Source organism: Sus scrofa, chromosome 6 (genome assembly GCF_000003025.6).
Source record: "Sus scrofa isolate TJ Tabasco breed Duroc chromosome 6, Sscrofa11.1, whole genome shotgun sequence".
In the NCBI taxonomy this organism is placed as follows: Eukaryota; Metazoa; Chordata; class Mammalia; order Artiodactyla; family Suidae; genus Sus; species Sus scrofa.
In genome coordinates, this window is record NC_010448.4 from 86,739,231 (window position 1) to 86,759,515 (window position 20,285).

Below are 20,285 nucleotides of genomic sequence, written 5' to 3' on the forward strand. Positions count from 1 at the left end.
AGCATTAGATCCTTGAAGCCACCCTGTGAGTAAGATGTTATTCAGCCCATTTTTCAGATGAGGACACTGAGGCTTGGAGCATTTCCTTGGCTCTTTCTTTTGTTCCCTCTTGATGACGAATCCCACTAGGCACGGACTGGCACTGGGGAGGTGGCTGTGACTCGATCAGAGTCAGTCCTGCCCTGGGGAAGCCAACGGTGAGAAGCAGCCCTAGAAATGATTGAGGACGATATGGGATAATTCCTGCTAGTGGGGCTCGGGGACCAGGGGAGAGTCTGAGAAGTTTTCCCAGAGGAAGTTCTAAGCTGAGGTCACAGGAGGAGGAGGGTTGAAGCTGGATAAAGAAAGGGGAAAAGAGGGAACAGCAGGAGAAATCATGACATCAGAAATCATAAGGTCAGTGGACAGCAGCCAGGTGACATGGGCAGAGCCAGGATCCTAACTCAGGCTGAAGCGCTTTAAGTGTGGAACTCGCAGCACAGCCAGCTGTGGATGCGTCAGCCTTTGTGGCAAACTCTGAGACGATGTCCAGAAGCCCAGAGAGACTCTGGGTGGCCAGGGAGTTTCCCCATCCTGTGCCTCCCTTTCTTGAGCTCAGAGGCCACGTGAGAAGGTGACGGCCTCCCAGATTATGTGGAGCCTGAATCCTTCATCACGGCTCGGAGATGCTTCTGTCCAGAGAGAACACCCCCAAGGCGCCTCTGCTTGGGTTTTGCACGGAAGGGAAAACAACTCTTACCGAGTGAAACCACCAGGTGTTGGGGCTATTTGTTACTTCATCCACTTTGACTGATACAACCCGGTCCCCCTCCTCATCCAGCCCTTCATCCAGCAGGTACGTCTCAGGCTCTTCTGAGTGCCAGAATCTGGTACCTGGACATAACCCTGAATGAGACCGGGAGATCTCAGAAGCAGTTGGGAAAGAAGCCATAAAAAAAAGATTATGTAAATAAAATTGTCGCCTAGCCTGAAAACTGTGGTGCAGGGAATAAACAGGGTGATAAGACATTGAGTGCCTGATATGGGGAGGCCATAGGGGGATGAGGCTGGGAATTGAGGGAGGAGGGGGAGTGGCTGGCTGGGGGAATCTTCCTGCAGAGAGACTAGCAGGTTTAGCTCCCCCTGCTGGCCGCGTGCAAAAGCTTTATGCAAATAACTCCACTCCATTCTCACAGCAACCTCGGGGGCTGGGGACTGTTACTGCCTGTTGCACAGAGGTGGGGGCTGTGGCTCTGCCGAGGAGGAAAGGGGCAAGTCACACAGTCAGGAAGGTCCCAGCCAGGACCATCCTGCCCTCATGGAGCAGCGAGGAGTCAGGGAGGTGGAGGAAGAAGAGCTTGGTGGCCTGGCTGGGCTGGGTGCCCAGATCCTGCAAAATGGCCTGGGGGGCCCTCTGACCCCCAGGGATAAGATCCCAAGGGCTACAGGAGGCAGCCTGCCATGCCACCCAGGATGAAGGGAACAGAACAGCCAGGAACTGGCCTAGACCCTTCTAGGGCAGCCGTGTGCCCCTGGGCAGTGTGCTTAACCCCTCTGAGCCTGGGTTTCCTCATGTCTACGGAGGAGCAGAATCAACCCTGGGGACTGGGGCGAAGAATAAGGAGAGGAGGTGTCAGCACTTCAGAAGCCTTGGAGACCCGGCTCATCTCTCAGCTGTGGACCTTCATCCCACAGATGGCACCCGACTCTGGCAGTGTCCCGGGCCCCAAGTCCATTATCCGGATCCTCCCAAGCCTAGGACACAGGAGGGTTGCCTGCTAGGTGAATGCTGTGGAGGCAGGGACTCTGTCTGTCCCCACTACTCTGTCCCTGTACTTAGGACACTGTCTGGCACACTCCAGGCATCCAATTAATATTTGGCAAATGAATGAAATCTTCCTGCTTTTTAGACAAGGAAGCTGAGAGCTGCCAGTCAGAGCAGCCAAGACTGATGCAGGTATTTGGAGGGCTCCAAATCCACCAGGACACCTCGGCAAGGGACCCTCAGGTCAGCCTTGGGTGTGACATGCTGAAGTAGCCAGGAGGCCACTCCTGGGATGGGCCTTGGGCAGCCCTGGCTCAACTCTCGCCCTTAGATGGGTGGGTGGGTCTGGGAGGGAGGGGGCTGTACCGGGCTGGAGGAGGGTCCCTCTGCCTCCCAGGGCCTCCCACTGCCTGGATGGGGTCAGACCAGACCCCAGCCCCCAGCCTCCTGTGGGGCCTCTGCTCTTCCAGCCTGAGGGGCTGGGATTTCTTCCACCCTGACATCGTGGATGTACCCAGCTTAGTGTGAAATGACCCTCAGGAAAAAAGGTTTCCCTCCAGAAAGCTCTTCTGGGAGGTCAACTCTGACCAGTTCTCCACCCGAGGCACAGAACAATTTGTACTTGATTAAGCCAAAATGTTACAGGTCACCCGTGTGACCATTTTAAATATTTCGTCTTTTCTGCTTTCCTCACTTCTCACAACCTATTAATTTCCAATGTTCTCCTCTGCCTCCACATCCTCACTCTGTGCTTGTGAAGCAGATCCCTTTTCGTGCCTCCCACCCTCCTCCCTCCCTCTTGGTCTCCCCTCCTCCCCCTCCTCCCTTCTTCCTTCTTCCTTCCTTTTCCCCTCCCTCCTTCCTGCCTTCTTTCCTTCCATCACTGCCATCCTGCTGTGTGTCCTATGTGCTCCTCAGGGTGGAAGGACAGAGCCCTGCCCCACCCTCCCAGAGCACCCAGTCTGGAGGCAGAGTGACAGGAAGGAGAGTAAGACTTGACACCCCTCCCTCACCCCATCTGTCTTCCTAGTTGGAGGCCTGGGGTCCTGGCTTATGAATCTGCCGTGACAGACCAGGGATGCTCCCGGGGTGCTGGGAAGCCCGAAGGAGGGGCAGCTCATTCTGGGGTCCAGGGGCTTCCTGCAGGAGACCATGCCTGAACTGAGTGTGAAGGAACCAGGGTGACCCTGGGAAGCAAGTGGACAGATGCCAGGGCAGAGGGTGTCCAGGGCCTCATTCCAAGGTCACTTTTGTTACGTGGCAGAGTGAATGGATGGGGGAACCTAACCCACTCCCTTTTTAGCACCACTGCTTAAAACACTCCTATGCCCCCTTTGTTCTTGGGCTGAAGACTCATATCCTTAATGTGGAATTTGAGGACCCACATGATCTGGTCTGTGCCCCCTTCTCAGCCTCCCTCCCACTCCCTGTCCTTCAACCATATAGACCTTAAAGCTCTGCTTAGCTACCAAGAGCCTGCCAGCCACAGTGCCTTTGCATGTGCTGTTCCTGTGACAGACCACACCTGTTCCTCCCTCAGATCCCAACTCAGGAATCTCGTGCTCAGGAAAGCATTCTCCACCCTCCCCTGAGCCTCCACCCTTGTAGCTCTCAGAATCCTCCAGGAGCCTCTTCTTTTTGTTGTTGTTGTTGTTGTTTTTAAATTTTTTTAAAAAAATTTTTGTCTTTTTGCCATTTCTTGGGCCACACCTATGGCGTATAGAGGTTCCCAGGCTAGGGGTTTAATCAGAGCTGTAGCCACCGGCCTATGCCACAGCCGCATCTGCGACCTATACCACAGCTCACGGCAACACCGGATCCTTAACCCACTGAGCAAAGCCAGGGATCAAACCCGCAACCTCATGGTTCCTAGCCAGATTCATTAATCTGAGCCACAACGGGAACTCCAAGGAAAAGCCTCTTCTTTACTGCCCGCATCACCAGGCCTCGAACTGTGTGATTCTAGACTGTCTATCTCCCCCTGCAGACTGTGAGCTCGAGGGGGCAGGGACCATGGCGGTTTGCTTGCTCTATTCCCCAAATACACTGGCTGTCACCGAGCAGGGGCTCCACAAATGTGTTGCATAAGTAAATGAATATCATTACGGCTGGGTCTCCCTCTATTGGCACTTGTACCAAGACAGGCCATCCACCAAGGGCTGGGATCTGTGTCACCCGTTTCCATAGCCTGGTGTCCACTTCTGTGTCTACAGGTAAATGGCATCAGTAAACCTGTCGAAGGAAGAGGGGGAGGTGAGCAGGAAGGAGAAGCCATTTGAGATTTAAAAGACTCTCTGACTGGAGTTCCCGCTGTAGCTCAGCCGTTTATGAACACAACTAGTATCCATGAGGATGCGGCTTTGACCCCTAGCCTCGCTCAGTGTGTTAAGAATCTGGCATTGCTGCAAGGTGCAGCATAGGTCACAGATGCATCTGGGATCCTGGATTTTGCGTTGCTGTGGCTGTGGCGCAGGCTGGCAGCTGCAGCTCTGCTTTGACCCCTCGCCTAGGAACTTCCTTATGCAATGGGTGCAGCCCTAAAAAGAAAAAAAAAAAAAAAAAGAATTGCTGACTAAGCGCATGGGGTCTCATTTGGAAAGCTTGCCTGGGAACGTCCATATGCTGTGGGTGCGGTCCTAAAAAGCACAAGCAAAAAAGAAAAGTTTAAATGAAGATCTCACTGACGGTCCCTGGATCAAGCATCCCAGGCTCACTGATACCGACCGTGTGCTGGGCCTTGGCTTTGCTGCTTATAAAGCACTGAGAAGGAAGCTGGCATATAGTAGGTTCATGAAAATTCCTAGCTCTTATTCTGGTGCTAATGATGGTGGTGGCGGTGGTGGTGGTACTGGAGGTGATGATGATGGTGCTGGTAGTGATGATTGTGGGGGTGGTGGTGGTAGTGGTGGTGATGGTTGTGGTGGTGGTGATGGGGGTGATAGTGGCGGCAGTGATATCTTCATAGAAATTAGTGGCAGCCGTGATGGTGGTGGCAGCAGCAGTAATGGTGATGGAGGTGGTAGTCGTGATGCTGGGGAGGCAGTGTGGATGGAGATGGTGGTGGCAGTGATGATGGTGGTGGTGGCACTCCCTCCCCCATTCCCATGTCCTCCCTCCTGTCATCAGGTGTCAGCCCCCTCCTGGCTGCAGCCCCTCCTGGCTGGTCCATCTTCTCCGAGTCATCTCAGAGGGGCAAACTTGACCTTGTGGGGCTGTGATTGTGATTGTCCTTCAATCCTCAGTCACCTCGAGAAATCGGACATTCAGAGAAGGAGCTGCCACAGGTGTCAGGCCCGAGCCTAGCCCTTTCTCTGTGTTACCTTCTTTTTGTTTTTTGGTTTTTTGTTGTCTTTTTGTCTTTTTAGGGCCACACCTGCGGCATATGGAGGTTCCCAGGCTAGGGGTCGAATCGGAGCTACGGCTGCCGGCCACAGCCACAGCCACAGCAATGCCAGATCTGAGCTGCCTCTGTGACCTACACCACAGCTTATGGCAACACTGGATCCTTAACCCACTGAGCAAGGCCAGGGATCAAACCCACAACCTCATGGTTCCTAGTTGGATTCGTTAACCACTGAGCCATGACGGGAACTCCTGCATTACCTTTTTAATCCACTCCACCACCCTAAAAGGCAGGCACTGTCATGATGCCCGTGTTGCCGATGAAGAAACTTAGGCACAGAGAGGCTGAGTGACTTATCCAAGGTCATTTAGCAAGTGAGAGGCAGAAACGGGACTTGAACTCAGGTGTGTCCAACCTGAGCCCGGGCTTGTGGTCACCCACATGTCTGAGGAGGAGCCCACTGCCCCAGGGTGGGAGAACAACACCCACCTGCCTCGGGAGCCCAGCCCGTGGCTTTTCCTTCTAACTTGCTCGTTCCCACCGCTCTCTCCTCAGCTGGATGGGCTCTTGCACCTGACTGTGTCTCCCAGCCCAGGCCGCAGGCTCTTCTGGTCCTGTGTCCCTGTGAGTAAAGGACAGGAGCCACTGGGCGGGGGAAGGGTGTGAGGAGCTGTCTTGTGCATCCGAGCTGCCCTGTTATTGTGATGGGAAGGGCCTGGATCAGGGGCGCAGGCCGGCTGAGCTTCCTTCCTGCAGCCCAGCAGCCTGGCCTCTGGGCCGTGCTAAATGCCCGGTCTCTCTGTTCCTGATTCCCTGGGGGCTGCTGACAGGGGGACAGCTCACTGTCCCAGAGCGGTCTGGGGTGGGGGGTGGAGAGGGAAGACCCCAGGCAGAGAGGCGCCTTGCCTTGGTGAGAACAAAGGGGCAGGAGGAGGAGGCAAGAGAACCAGCATGTGCAAAGGCCCGTAGTTCAGGGAAGTGTGGGAACATGTAGGTGGCGGATCCCAGGGTGGGCATGTGGAGGAGGGTGGGGATGGGGGCGGCTGGATGCATCATGGAGGGCTTGCAGGCCAGGCTAAGGGAGGGAACTCTGTCTAGGGAGGCAGGGGGCCATGGCAGGTTTCCAGCCAGCTCGCTCAGGGGGCGTGGGGGGGTGGAGGGTGGGTCGCAGCCTGCCAGGTGGGAAGCTGGACCCACAGGGCAGGTGAGCCAGGCGAGCCCTGGAGGGACAGTGGTCCCAGGATCCATGTGGCTGGTGCCTCTTTTACAGAGTTTTCCCTGTTCCAGGCTCATCGGGTCCTGGCCATTGAACCTTGGCCTGGGTCAAACTCACCCCTCACTGCGGCCAATTAATTTCAACTTGTCATAAATTTTTAACGGGTTGCTAATCGATACGAACTGGGCTGCCAGCCACTGGCGAGTCTCTAAGGGAAGCGTAAAAGAATCCAAAGGCCACCTGCCAGGTTCCTGTATTAATATCTTCCACATTTATCGCCTGTTGTTTTGAGTTAATCACCTGGTGCCGAAACTTTTCCTTGTCCATCTCAGGCGACGTTCCTGTGATCCATTCATAGTTAATTAACATGACAAGTGGCAGTGCAGTGGCTGGTGACAGAAGGAGGCCTGTGTCCCTGTCCCTGGGCTCAGGGCTGCAGGCAGGAGGGACTGACCTGGCAGAGGGGAGGGGCCCCCTCACAGCCTCCAGAGGGAGCAGCTTCTCCACTAGCCCCACAGGGGGTCCTGGCAGCCTGGAGCGGGGTCAGTCTTGCCCCACTGCCACCTAGGGCTGGGCCTGTAACCTTGGGAAATCACAGAACCTCGTGGGGGGAGTTTTTCTAAAACGGGGGCAAAAATACCAACACCAGTGGGTTGTGTCCCCTCCCGGAATGTAAGCCTTAGGACAGGGCTCAGCTCAGCAGATGCTGCTGGAAGGAGGGGACTAGTGAACAGAGAGGGCGGGGGTCCTGAGGACAGAAGCCTGCACCGGGGACCGCTCCAGGCAGTACAGGGGGCTTCAGAGGGTGCAGGAGGTGGGTGGGGCTGGCCCCAAGGAGCAGAGTGCCTGGCCCGGGCCTTGAAGGGTGAGTAGGAGTTTCCTGGATAAACAAGGCGGGGGTGGGGGGTGTTCGGGGAGAGGGCGGAACATGAGCAATGGCCTGGGGGCATCGATGGCATCTCACTGTCGCCTGGGCCTGGCTGTAACCTGAGCACTTATCATAGCAGAATGAGGGCCAGGCCCTAGGGTGCCAGGGCTAAAATGTGGCCAGTTCCTGGGCACTCAGCCAGGAGAGTTGCTGGAAAAACTTAAATGTTTCTACACCCATTCATGGGTTTTTAGAGCAACGGCCTGATGTTGGGCCAGCTACTGAACCTCCCTGTGCCTCCGTTTCCTCATTTGTGAAGTGGGGCGAGGACCGCACCCAACCCTGAGCGGGGGGAGGAGGGGACCTGGGTAAAGCGCTCCAAGCACCTCCTGGCCCCCAGCAGGTGTAATCAGAACATTTGCCAGACTGATGCTCCTTAGTGCCTGTGCCTGGGGGTTTCCTCTACCGCTCAGAACCCCAGGGAGACGGGAGGGTGGATGGAGAAACTGTATCCCAAGGGGGTTGAAGAGGCCCAACGGAGGAGCAGGTGAGCTCTGCCAGGCCTGTCTGACATCAGAGCCCACCGGGCACCCAGCTCAGTGTCTGACCTGTGGTGGGGGCTGCTCTGCACCCCCTTCCCCCACTGGGGAGGCTCCACTGGCACCACCCAGACCCAGGGGTTCACACAGAGACCCCCAGATGCTTGCAGAGAACGACCCCATCCGTGCCCAGGGCCCAGACCCCCTGGGGCTGCTCTCCCTCTGTCTGGTTCCCCCTTGGCCCAAAGCCTCAGCGCACAAAGGCCGCCTCAGTCCCTCCCTGGGGAGACGGGGCTGTCGTCTCTGCTGGGCTCCTGCAGCCCTGTCACCAGCCCTGCCTGGCAGTCCGTGTGCGAATGGCAGCCTGTGTTAAAATTTGTGTCTGGACTGGCCCCTGGCTGGAGGCATTAACTTGTGTACACACGGAAAATCTCTGAGACTTGTCTTCTAATATTTATTCTGGAAACTGGAACATGCAGATAAGGCAACTGGCTGATGCCGGAACTGCAGAATAAATTTGCATTCTCCACGCCACCAAGAGCTGCCTATACATCCACTTTGTGAGCCAAGGAAAAGCTCCTACCTAGTGGATGAAAGACCCTGACAGGTGCTTCTCCAGCAGCAAAAGCCACCAGACTGGAATCCTAGCCTCTAAGGACTGGATAACAGTCCTCAAATCCCAGAGTCTTTAATTCCCAGGTCTTTATTTAATAAACTCTTAAACATAAAATTCTTGAGTCAGAACCCCAAGATCTTAGATCCTCAAGTCTTAAACTTTTTACTTTAATAGATTCTTAAAACTGCAAAATATCGGGTCAGAATCATAGCGTCTGTCCCTCATATCGGATCATAGGATTTCCTAAACTGTAGTTGTCAGCTGCAGTCTCAGATGCCCAGCCCACAGGCAAGCTTGCTTCATGAGTTCCAACAAGTCACCTCGGGACTCAGATCTTGCTCTGGGTCACCTCCTCCAGGAAGCCCTCTGGGACCAGATCAGAGCTCTTACAACAGCTCCTCCTGGTTCCATCTGCATTGCCTTGTCAGTCCTGCCACAAGTGCCATTTGATATATGTTTTCATAGTCATATTGAGTTTGTCTCCCCCAATTTCCCACACCCATGGGGCTAGGTCCGGTCCGCTTTGCTCATCGCTGAATCCCTAGTACAGAGCTTGGTACACAGCTGCTCAATCAGTATCTGTCAAATGAATATCCAAATTAATGATCTGAATGAATAGATAGATGGATGGTTGGAAGGATGGCTGGCTGCCAAAGCTGTACTCTTCCCACGGGTACACACAGAACCACTCCTGCCTACATTTGCAACATACCTTCCCCCAAAGGCTGGCTAGGGGCCTGTGCTGTGCAGGCTCAGCTAGGCTACTGAGCTTCTCTGACCCTTGGTTTCCTCATCTATAAAACTGGAACATAACTCTTGGATGGCTGTCATTAGGGTTACACATGGTGATGTAAGTTGTGGGCCCAGTGTGCAGCCAGCGTGGAGTGGGCACTGAATACGCCAGGCTGCTTTGTTTGGAGAAAGGATTTCTGCCTTCTCTTTGAGCTCAGACTTTTAGAGTGGTCCAGGAAGAGCAGTGGGGCCAGAAGCCAGAGGCACTCTCCACTGGTCCCCCCCCCATCTCTGTACAACTTGGGCTGGTAACACTGCCCCTCTCTGACCCTCTGCCTCCTTTCCTATAAGACAGAGAAAACTATACTTGCCCCTAAAGGAGAGGGAGGGGACCAGATTTAAATGATGCCTTGGGAGTTCCCATAGTGGCTCAGCGGAAATGAACCCAACGAGTATCCATGAGGATACGGGCTTGATTCCAGGTCTTGCTCAGTGGGCTGGGGATCCAGCATTGCCGTGAGCTGTGGTGTAGGTTACAGACATAGCTCAGATCTTGCATTGCTGTGGGTGTGATGTAGGCTGGCAGCTGCAGCTCCAATTCGACCCCTTGCCTGGAACCTTGCATATTCTGCAGGTGTAGCCCTAAAAAGACCCCCCCCCAAAAAAAAAAAAAGCCCTTCAGCCCTTCCGGGACCCAGTGTGTGAAGGGCAGGAGAAAGCCTGAGAAGTGAGGCAGGAAAGGGTCCTGTTCCTGCTGTGTGAGACTCCGATTGATATGTGGGAAGGGAGCGCCCCGTTTGGAAGTAAACACTTCATTACTGAACGAGGTTTCGTAAAATTGATTGCATCGCCTGTTCTCTGCATTTTTTAATTGCAAAATCAATTAGCTTCTTGGAGAAGGGGCGGGAAGGTGGAGTTCAGATTAGCTTTGCAAACTCTGCCTTCACGGAGGGAGCTGGGAGACCACCCCATCTCCAGGGCAAGAAGATGGTATCAGACTCAGGGAGCCTGGGGTTGGCAGACCCCTCGGAGCCGCCAGGGGCAGCCTTCGGGTGCAGCCTCCTCCTGCACAGTGGGTCAGCCAAAGGAGTGAACGGACCCCAGCAGTGGCCAGAGTGGCCCAACATCAACTCCCTTTCCCCTCAGGACTCCTGGATCTTTCCTCATCTGACTGAGAATATATCTTTGAATAATGTCAGCTCCATTGAGGCATATCTGCCTTGTTGGCTGCTGTCTTCCTGGGCCTGGACCCTGGCATGTAATTTGCATCAGTGTGAGCGATGGATACAAAGGGGTGGAGGAAGGAATTTCAGCACGTAGGGAGGAACAGCTTCTGTTTTCAAGCTGCTCCGGGTGAAGGTCAGCCTGGGAGGAGGAGGGGGGGCTTTGCTCTGTGATTGGAGGTGTTTGAAGGAAGCTGGGAGACCCACTGCCGGAGATAAGATGGAAGAGACTCAGGCAGTGCCCTGTGGGCTCCGGATTGTAATTAGGACCTCTAGCCTCCTCACCTATGACCCCGCTCCTCCGCTTTCGCCCAGAGATTCTGAATTCCTCACTCTCTCGGAGAAGGCAGCGATTTTCTATTAGTTGAATATGAGTTCAAGTCCCCCTGCCACCACTTACTAGCTGGAAACTCTGGAAGCGAAGAGCTTGCCTCTCTGTCTCATCTGAAAATGGGACTAATCATTCCTTCAGCCTCTGTGGGCTGTGGAGAAGGGACAGGAAAAAAAAGTGCTTTGTAAAGATCCTCTCACCACACACACAGAGCTAATTAAATTCTTCCAGCTTCCCCCCCTGCCCACATGAATGCACATAGTATGGGCCGCATCTGAGATTCTTCAGGGGAAGAGCCTGGCAGCCGGAGTTCGATGGCCAGAGCATAGCATGCACCCCGCTCAAAGCCTCCTGCTCAAGTCACCCAACAGTGGGGAGCAGGAGCAGAAGGGGAGGGGGAGAGGGAGGGAGGGGTGCACGTGTTCCATTCCCCCCTCCTTCCCAAAGCCTCACACACCTGCTCCAACTGCTGCAACAGATTTCCAATCAGAACACCTTGTTCCATCAGGGCCAGCAGAGAGAATGAAGCCTGCAGTGGGGGTGGGGGGACAGGTGAGCATGGGGAACTCATCACAGGCCATCACCAGTGAGCCAGTGAAGCAGACAGATGGAGAGTTTCTCGAAAGCCTATGGCTGGGCAGGGAGAGGTGCTGGGGGTGACAGAGGAGGAGGGGTGAATCTGGGAGGGCTCCTTAAGTCCTTTAATAACAGTGCCTGGGGTTTGCCATTCTCAGATGTCCGGAGTGGAAGCATTCAAATGATCTGCAAGCTGGGTTACCAGGCAGCCTCTCCATCCCTAGCTAATGGCTCCAGCTTTAGGGAGCCAGGAGGAGAGGATTAACTCGCAGGATTCAGTGGGACCAACCCAGGCTAGTGGATCACTGGGCTTCCTGCAGGAGGGGACCCTTTATGTGCAGGGGGTCTTCTTCCCTCCACAAAAGACGTGTGGAATCCCTAGGGGGCCATGGCAGGGAATTTTCCAGTGAGGCTGTGACCTATTTTTGTTGGACTTCAAGGCATTTCCAAGGAGATAAAACTCAAAAAGACTCTGGCTGGGATAAGAATTACCAAACCCTTATCATCCCACCCTTCTCACTGTAATTGCTACAAAGTCCTGAGCCCCCTCCCGCCTTGAGCAACCTGGCCTACTCCTTCCTGCCCCCTACTAGGAAAAATATTTGGCCCACTCCTTACCCCCCACCCCAAAGGCATTATATGCTCCCAACCATCCAGCAGGTCAGCAGGTATAACGAGAGAATTTTCCTCTCTCTCCTTTGTCCCTGAGTTATAAAAACAGTCAGGACCATGAACTTGGGGGTCAGATCTCCCCAACGAGCATGAAGTTGTCCCGCTATGTTAGCAGAATTTCTTGCCTCAATACAATAAACCTGTCTTCTTCACCCTGCTCTTAGTCTGGAAATTCTTTTCCAACCCGAGTGTGGACAACACTGTCCATTCCTGCTCACCTACCCTGCCCCCTCCCAGCATCTCACACTAGAGGTGAGTCCAGGGTACAGAGTTTACAGACCTCCACTTTGCCAAACTCTGCCTCCACTATTTACCTTGAACACCGAGACACCTCCATCTTCTTATCTGTAAGATGAGGTTGTTGGTGACACCAGCCTCAGAGAGGCGACATGATCTGCAACTGCCTTTCCCCAGTAAAGCTTGGTTCTCCTTTCACCACCAGTCAGATAACCCTGAACCCTGAGACTGAATGCCCCAACTTCAGCCCTTCCTCAGTTTCCTTGGTTTAGGAAGCATGCAGGGTTTGAGTCAGCTAGACATGGGTTCAAATCCAGGCTTAGTATCTTAGGTTCATGACATTGCACATAACACTTAGTCTTTCTGTCCTCACTTTCTTCTCTGTAGGCTTTTTTTGTTTGTTTGTTTGTCTTTTTAGGGCCGCACCTGCAGGATATGGGGGTTCCCAGGCTAGGGGTTGAATCAGAGCTGTAGTCACTGGGCTATGCCACAGCCACAGCAACTTGGTATTCGAGCCGTATCTGCCACCCACACCACAGCTCATGGCAATGCCAGATACTTAACCCACTGAGCAAGGCCAGGGATCGAACCTGCATCCTCATGGATGATAGTCAGATTAACTTGCCCTATGCCATGATAGGAACTCCCTGTCTTCTCTGTAAAATGAAGTGAACAGCACTGCCACTCAGGGCCACTGGAATCAAGTTTGTGGTACACGTGGTACTCAGGCCTCAAGGAGGCAGCTCCTCCCCCTCTTCTCCATTATCCTCTCCTTCCTCTTCTGCTTTTCTCCTCCTCCTCCCTCTCCTCCTCCTCTTCCCTCTGCTCTCTCTTCTTCCCTCCCTCCTCCTCTCCATCCTTATCTTTCACTCTGCACATATTGAATTTTATGTAATTGCGATCATACAATTTATTCAGCTATTCAGGTTTTTTCTTTATAAACTTACCATACCTCATCAGCATCTCCCCACATCACTGAAAATTCCTCAAAAGCATGATGTTAATAGCTTTGCAATTGTGCTTCATTTAGATGCTCCATAATTTACCTCACCATCTTTGCCTGCCGGATACTTGGAGGATTTCAACCTTTTCTTTTATGCACATCAGGCTGTGATGAACTTCTGAGCCCTGTGTGCCGAGTCCCTGACTGTGTCCTCAGGACAGATTCCTGCCGTGGAATCTCAGTGTCTAAAGCAACCTTGTTTCTTGCTTGAGCTTGGGTTCTTGATCATCCAATCCCTTTCCTGAGAGTTGTCCTGATGGATGTCTCTCCCTTCCAGCAGTCCACAAGGATGCCTGTCTTAGCACCAACAGCCCTGGCCTGTGTCACTTCCTTCTCAGCTACAGGATGGATCATTGAATCACATTCCTGGGTGTCTGGAAGCCTCACAACAAGGACAGAAGCAGCTGGGGCAGGAAGCTCAAGCAGGGAGTCAGAGGAGCTGGTCCTGCCCCACCTGTACCATCTCACCTGGTGGGTACATTGCCCAGTCCCACTCTAACTCTGTTTCTCCACTTACCCAACCATTGCAATAGCTGGCCAGCTAGTTTACCTCCTTCCAGCTCATCCAAAACAGGGCTTGACACAGTAGATGTTCAGGAAAGCTGTACTGAAACCCGAAGTACCAGAATGTTCTTTAAATACACATACATATGGCCACCCCTTCTCCTTTGCTCCAGTTCCCCATCACTTATATTTCTCCTCATTGCCTTGAACCTAAAGACATTGCCTCAACCTTCTTACCTATAAAATGGGGTTCCAATGAGACAATTGCATTCCAGCGAGGATAGTACAGAATGGTGCTAAAACACAGACTCTGGAGGCAGACCGCTGGGTTTCAAAGTTACTCAGTCTCTCTATGCCTCAGTTTCCCCTCAGTTAAGTTTGGAGAGCCATGACCACCTGATAGGGTTAGATAAAATGCCACAGGTCAGGTGTTGGAACCATACTTACAGAGAGAAGCACCCAGAGAGTGAGTTTGAGACGCTGCCTCCTGTCTAGGTCACAGCCCCAAAGACTACAGGCATGGGGTGGAGACCTTTGTTCACCCACACTTGGTTTCTTCTCCTCCTGGGAAAAAGAAGGAATCTTTCTCTCTGCCCCTTGCAGTTATTCAAGCTGGTGTAACTAGGTCTCCCTAGTGGGTTATAAGCAGAAGATGTGTCCCAGGCTGGAACATTTCATTTCCAACAGAGACCCTCCAGCATGTTCTCTCTGCTCTGGGCACAGACCAGGTCTGCTTTCTAATGATGGAGCCATAGTGGCAGCCTGCTTTGCCAGATCACTGCATGGAACACAGCTGTTCTGGGGAGCCAGCCCGACCTGAGAGCCAGCTGTACCCCTGGTGCCTTTGCTATGTGAAGCCAATGAGATGTGGGGTAGTTTCTGCAGCATAGCCTCACTTATCCTGATCATTCACAGAGCCATGATGGGACATCATGGGTGGTGTGCCCCTTTCAGGCACCTGTCCTGTCTGATTTGGTGGAAGCTACTTGGTTGCAACTTCCTGCTGTAGGAAACAGGAACAAAAGATGTCTTATCAACCAATTTTTCCAGAGAAGCCAGGAATGAGGATTCTTATGTAAAATCTGACAGCTTTTAAGTGTTATAATTAAGTCATGGTTTTTAAAAACCTTGGCTGAGCCAAACAAATCCCCCTAGTGAACCAACTATGCTCAGAGGCTCCCATTGTGACTCAAGCCTACGTGACGGAGTTCAACCTCCATGACCTGACATTCACACCCCTCATGATTTAGCCCCAGCTGTCCTCTCCCACAGCTTCCAGACTCTGACCCTTAGCTTTGGTCACACTCAGCCATTGACAGGTCACCTGCCTCAGCCTCTGTCCAAGCTGCTCCTCCGGGCCAAGGTGGTGCCATGGACAGGGCATGGCCTTTGGTATCAGTCCATTGGCTTGCAACCCCAGATCAGTTCATTGTAAGAGCTGGTGACCTCTCTGAACATCAGTTTCTTCTTCTGTAAAATGAGAGTGATCATGCCCACCTTACAAGGTGCCCTAAAAGTGGTATAAATACTGTTTCAGATGTCCCAGCCCAGAGGGGTGCTGGGACAATGTAAACCCTTACGCTGCTCTTCCAATGAAGAAGGAACTGTTGGATTCAAGGCCTCTTCAAGGAGACAGAACTCAGAGCCTCTGGCCAAGACAAGAATTACCAGACCCTTATCATTACCTTACCTGTATCATTGTAATGCCCCTTCCCCTACCTTGAGCATCCTGGCCTACTCCTTCCTACCCCCTACTAGGAAAGGTGTGTGGTCTACTTGTCACCCTGCCCTGCATATAGGACCTTATACACCCCCAACCAACCAGCAAATGTATAGTATGATCCCTTTTTACCCAACCAATCAGCAGGTCAGCTGGTGTATCCATGAGACCTCTCCTCTCTGGGCTATAAAAACTGACAAAACCGTGTGCCTGACTCATCTCTCCCTATTATCAGGAAGTCAGCCAGCTGTGTTAACAAAGTCTCTCGCCTCAATAAACTTGTCTTTTCTTCACGTTGCTTTGAATCTGGAAAATTCTTTCATCAGACCTGCATGCACAAACCACAACAGAAACTTTCCACAGTTGCTCACTGGAGTCTAAGGCACTCCCCAAGCTTCCCTTTGCCTCTCTTTCCACAAGGATCAGAGTTGCACTTTATTCTTATGGCTGTGTCAGCCCCTGACCCCCTCCCTGTGGGCCCTCACAAGTCTTTACCATAACTCACCTCTTGCATGTATAATCCCACATCCATGTATGCTTCTTGGAAGATTCAGGCTAATGCTAGTTAGTAGTTTGAAAAAGGAGGGTGACTGGTGAGAAGGGCTTCAGGGCTGGCTCACTGCCCAATGCAGGGTGGAGGATACCACTGAGAAATAAAACATTGTCTGCATCATTGGTAAACAAATGATGTCTCAGTCATGAGTGATAGCAGCCACCTCCAAGGGTGAGATGGGGAGCCCTGAGAGAATTCAGAAAGGAAACCAACACCTGCCCTCTGGAAGCCATCAGACTACAGCCACTCCCAAAGTTGCACCTTGAGGAAACTCAGGCTGTGAAAATACAGGATACTGGCCCCACAAAGCTGAGGTGCATAGCAAAAGAATGGTTTCAGTGAGCCCTGAACTTTCATCTCCCCATACAGAGAAAAGTGCTAAATTCCTTAACTTAGAGATATCTAGTTTTCTTTTATTAATAGCAATCTTTTGTTCTGACTATCTGCCTTTTGTTGCAAAATTCCTGTATATCCTAGATCCCTGCCTCCTCCGAGGGGTTTTATCAGGGTTGCTTGAGATGCTGCTTCAGGGGCTTAAGTCTTCAGTTTTATCCATTGAATACAACGTAACTCTCAACTTTTAGGTCGTGCATATATTTTTTTTAGTCAGCGCCATCCTGGTGAGAAAGTTGGGCATAAAGTGGTGCCTCAATTGCTAAAGAATTTATCTGAGGTTACCTGGGAAAGTGCCCCCAGGGAGGTGCAAGTGTGATGGTGCAGGCATTTGAAAGGTAACTGTGTGTGGGTGGGGGTGGGACAAGGCAAAGGCAATGCCTCCAAAGGCTGCAGAGTTGGCCAGGCATTTTCTCTACCATCTGCCAAAGCAACTCACACATTTTCACTTGGTTGAGAATTGAGCTGATGGGTTGCATTCACACAGGCTGAGGGGCCATGAGAGACTAGGGGCTCCTGACAAGTCCTCAAAGTCTCAGCCTGAAAGTCAAGGGCCTGTCTGTCACTAATTCACAGAGACCTTTATCTCCGGCAGTATAAGAGCAGACTTGGATGAAAGGCAGAACTCAGATCTAATTGTCAGAGTCACAGAGTTCTAGAGACATTTAAATGCTGCTCAGCCACAAGAGGTCTTTTATACAGAGGTCAGGGTCCTAAAGGGAGAAGCCTGGAATTCTGAAACATGGGTCAAGGACATCTGAGATATTGATTCTGCCACCCTCTCCAAATCCTTAGGGCTTGCAGGGACAGCACCCCCTTCCCAAGGAAGAGCCAGTGTCATGGTCTGTGCGTGGGTTGGAAAAGAATTTTCAGACTCAGAGCAGGGTGAAGAAAAAGACGAGTTTATTGAGGCAAAAAATGCTGCTAATACAGGGGGCCAACTTCCCATTGATCAGGGAGAGCCAACACTGAGCACAGGTTGTGTCTGTTTTAAAGGCCAGGGATAAAAGAGAGAGGAGAGACTTTATAATTTAGCTGCTGATCTGCAGATTGATTGGGGAAAAGGGAGTCTTATGATGATAGATTTGCTTGTTGGTTGGGGGCCTATAAGGCCCCTAGGGGCAGGGTGAGGAGTGGGGCAGGGGGAATTAGGCCAGGTTGCAAAAGTGGGTGTGGGGTGGGGGTTCAAGGACTTTTTAACACTTGCAATGAGACTGGTGGGGGATAAGTGTCTGGTAATTCCTATCCTGGCCAGAGGCTCTTTATCTCATTGGAGAGGCCTTAAATTTCCATAGCTAGGACTTTTATCTCATTGGAGAGGTCTTGAAGTTCCATAGCCAGTTGAAAGATGCTTCTTGGGCCTTACCCCTCAGGTGAGAGGTGCCCCCCTCAGAAATTGGACACCTCCTCTTCCAGCTGCCAGACTGAGAGGAAGAGTTTCAATCCCAAAACAATTTAGCTGCAGGCATACTGGGCCTGAAAAAGGAAAAACGTCCATCAAAAGAGTGGGAAGAATGACCCAATTTATAAACATAGCAGCCAGAGTAGTGGATATGGAGTATGCTGACCAAGGCAGCCAGAATATGCAACTGAATGAACAGAATCCCTTGACCTGGGGACATGTGGGGGGATACAGGATGGCCAATTCTCAACAGCATGAAGACACCTGAGTTGCCTTGTCAGGTGGTAGAGGAAGGGATAAGACACTGAGTAGAGTGGGAAGGCTGGTGTAGATTGTATCCCAGAGTGGAGGACACACTGGTCACCAAGGTCATCAGGAAGGCTGGTGAAGGGACACTCACATCACTCAGTGGTCCAGTGGTTGTTCTCCTCTCATCCAGGGTTGAGGAGGAGGCCCTGAGGTAATAGAGGCTGTTGGAGGCACATATTACTAAAAGCAAGGAGGCTGAAATCACCAAAGTGACAATCAATGTCAGAGGGACTCTGTGGAGACTGGGCTCCTGCGAAAGCATGGAGAGAGAGGCCAACAGGCTTCTGCTTAACATTTATAACCAATGTAAGATGAGAATGGATGGCCATACTGTGCAATAGTGCTCAGCAATATAAAGAACAAACTATTGATATTTGTGACAACCTGGGTGGGTTTCAAAGGCATTATGTTCAGTGATCAAAAAATAGGCCAATCTCCAAAGTGGCATGACTTCACTTACGTAACAGTCTTAAAATGACACAACTGTAGATTTGTAGAAAAGTTTCATAGCTGCCAAGGGTTAGGAATAGTAGGAAGCGGGGAAGAGAGTAGGTGTGACTCCTGCATGGTAGCAGGAGAGAGATATCGGGAGTGATGGAATGGTTCTGATCTTGGTTGGGGTGTGGTTTCAAAATTCCCCCATGTGATAAAATGGCATAGAACTGTACATACAGATGACACCCATGTCAATTTCCTGATTTTAATATTGTACTTTAGCTCTGAAGGGGTAACCATAAGGGGAAATTAGTTGAATTACATGGAACCTCCCTCAACAATTTTTGCCACTTCATGTGAATCTATCCTCATTGTGAGCGCAAAAGATTTGAAAAAGACGAGAATGGAGAAGGTGGCTTACAGCAGTTGCCCCAGTAAAAAAAGTAGCAGTCGCTTGCTCGGTTATCACACCTGACCCAGCTTTCAGAACTGGAACCCACTGATGGGAGAGGTGGCCAGGTTCCTGGGAAAAGATTTCTTCAACGTCATGGCAAGCGTGTACTACGATGATCCTCCCTGCCCCATCCTTCCCCAAAGGGAAAACAGCTATTTATTCAGGTGGCCGAAATAACCACTTTCGGGACAATCGGATGTAAGGTCTGAGTTGGCACTGGTGCCTGGAAACTCATTGTCTTCGTGACCCACCTGCTGGAGTGAAGGCCTGTGGGAACCAGGCATGAAGTGGTATTCTGGCCAAAGTCTGGCTCACAGTGGGCCTGCTGGTTGCCCTTTCCCCAGAGGGATAACAGGATTTGATACACGTGCCAGTAGGAACAACCCCACATTTGGCTATTCCTGGATGGTGGGGTAGAGCTATCGCTGTGAAGAAGGCCAAACACAAATCTTTGAAACTGTCTCCCACCTTAGTCGAGATTATCATCAAAAACAATATCCCGTCTGGGCTTTGGGGTGGAGGATGGTGAAGACGAGCAGCCCCTTAAAAATCAAACAGAGGTGTTCCCGCCATGGTGCAGCAAGTTAAGAATCTGACTGCAGTGGCTTGGGTTGCTGTGGCAGTGTGAGTTCAATCCACAGCCCATCACAGTGGGTTAAAAATCTGGTGTTGCCCCAGAAGCAGTGTAGGTCACAGCTGAGGCTTGGATTCAATCTCTGGCTCACGGATTGCCATGTGCCATGGGTGTGGCAGTGAAAAAAAAAATCAAGCAGTTACAGTGTCCCTCTCATGTCTCTATTCTGAAAATGTGGCCCCTACAGAAACAGATGGATCCTGGGAAATGGCCTCAGCCTGCTCCATGCTCAATCTGGTGGCCTGGTTGATTGGAAGTCACGTGCTGGACATGGTTTCATTGCTAGAACAGATCGAAGCAGCCTCAGGTGGATGGTGTGTGTTCCTTTCCTTTCCTGCTAGAAAAGAGGACAGAGAACAGCTCACATTTTCAGGACAGACACCAAGAGATGTTTACAGTTCTGCCACTCTGGACTCAGCAACTCTGATGGGCCTAGTCCCCAAAGAGGTCTGCTCTTTTTTTTTTTTTTTCTTTTTTTTTTTTCTTTTTTTTGGGCTGGACTCCTGGCATATGGAAATTCCCAGGCTAGGGGTCAAATGGGAGCTACAGCTGCCGGCCAATGTCCCAGCCACAGTAACGTGGGATCTGAGCTGTGTCTGCACCCTATACTACAGCTCACGGCAACACCAGATCCCCAACCCACCGAGCAAGGCCAGAGATTGAACCCACATCCTCATGGACACTAGTCAGAGTCGTTTCCACTGCTCTTGCCAGGACACACAGCCAGGGCCCCACTGAACTCAAGCTATAGCTACTCCCTGGGCCATTTGGGGCCAGCAGG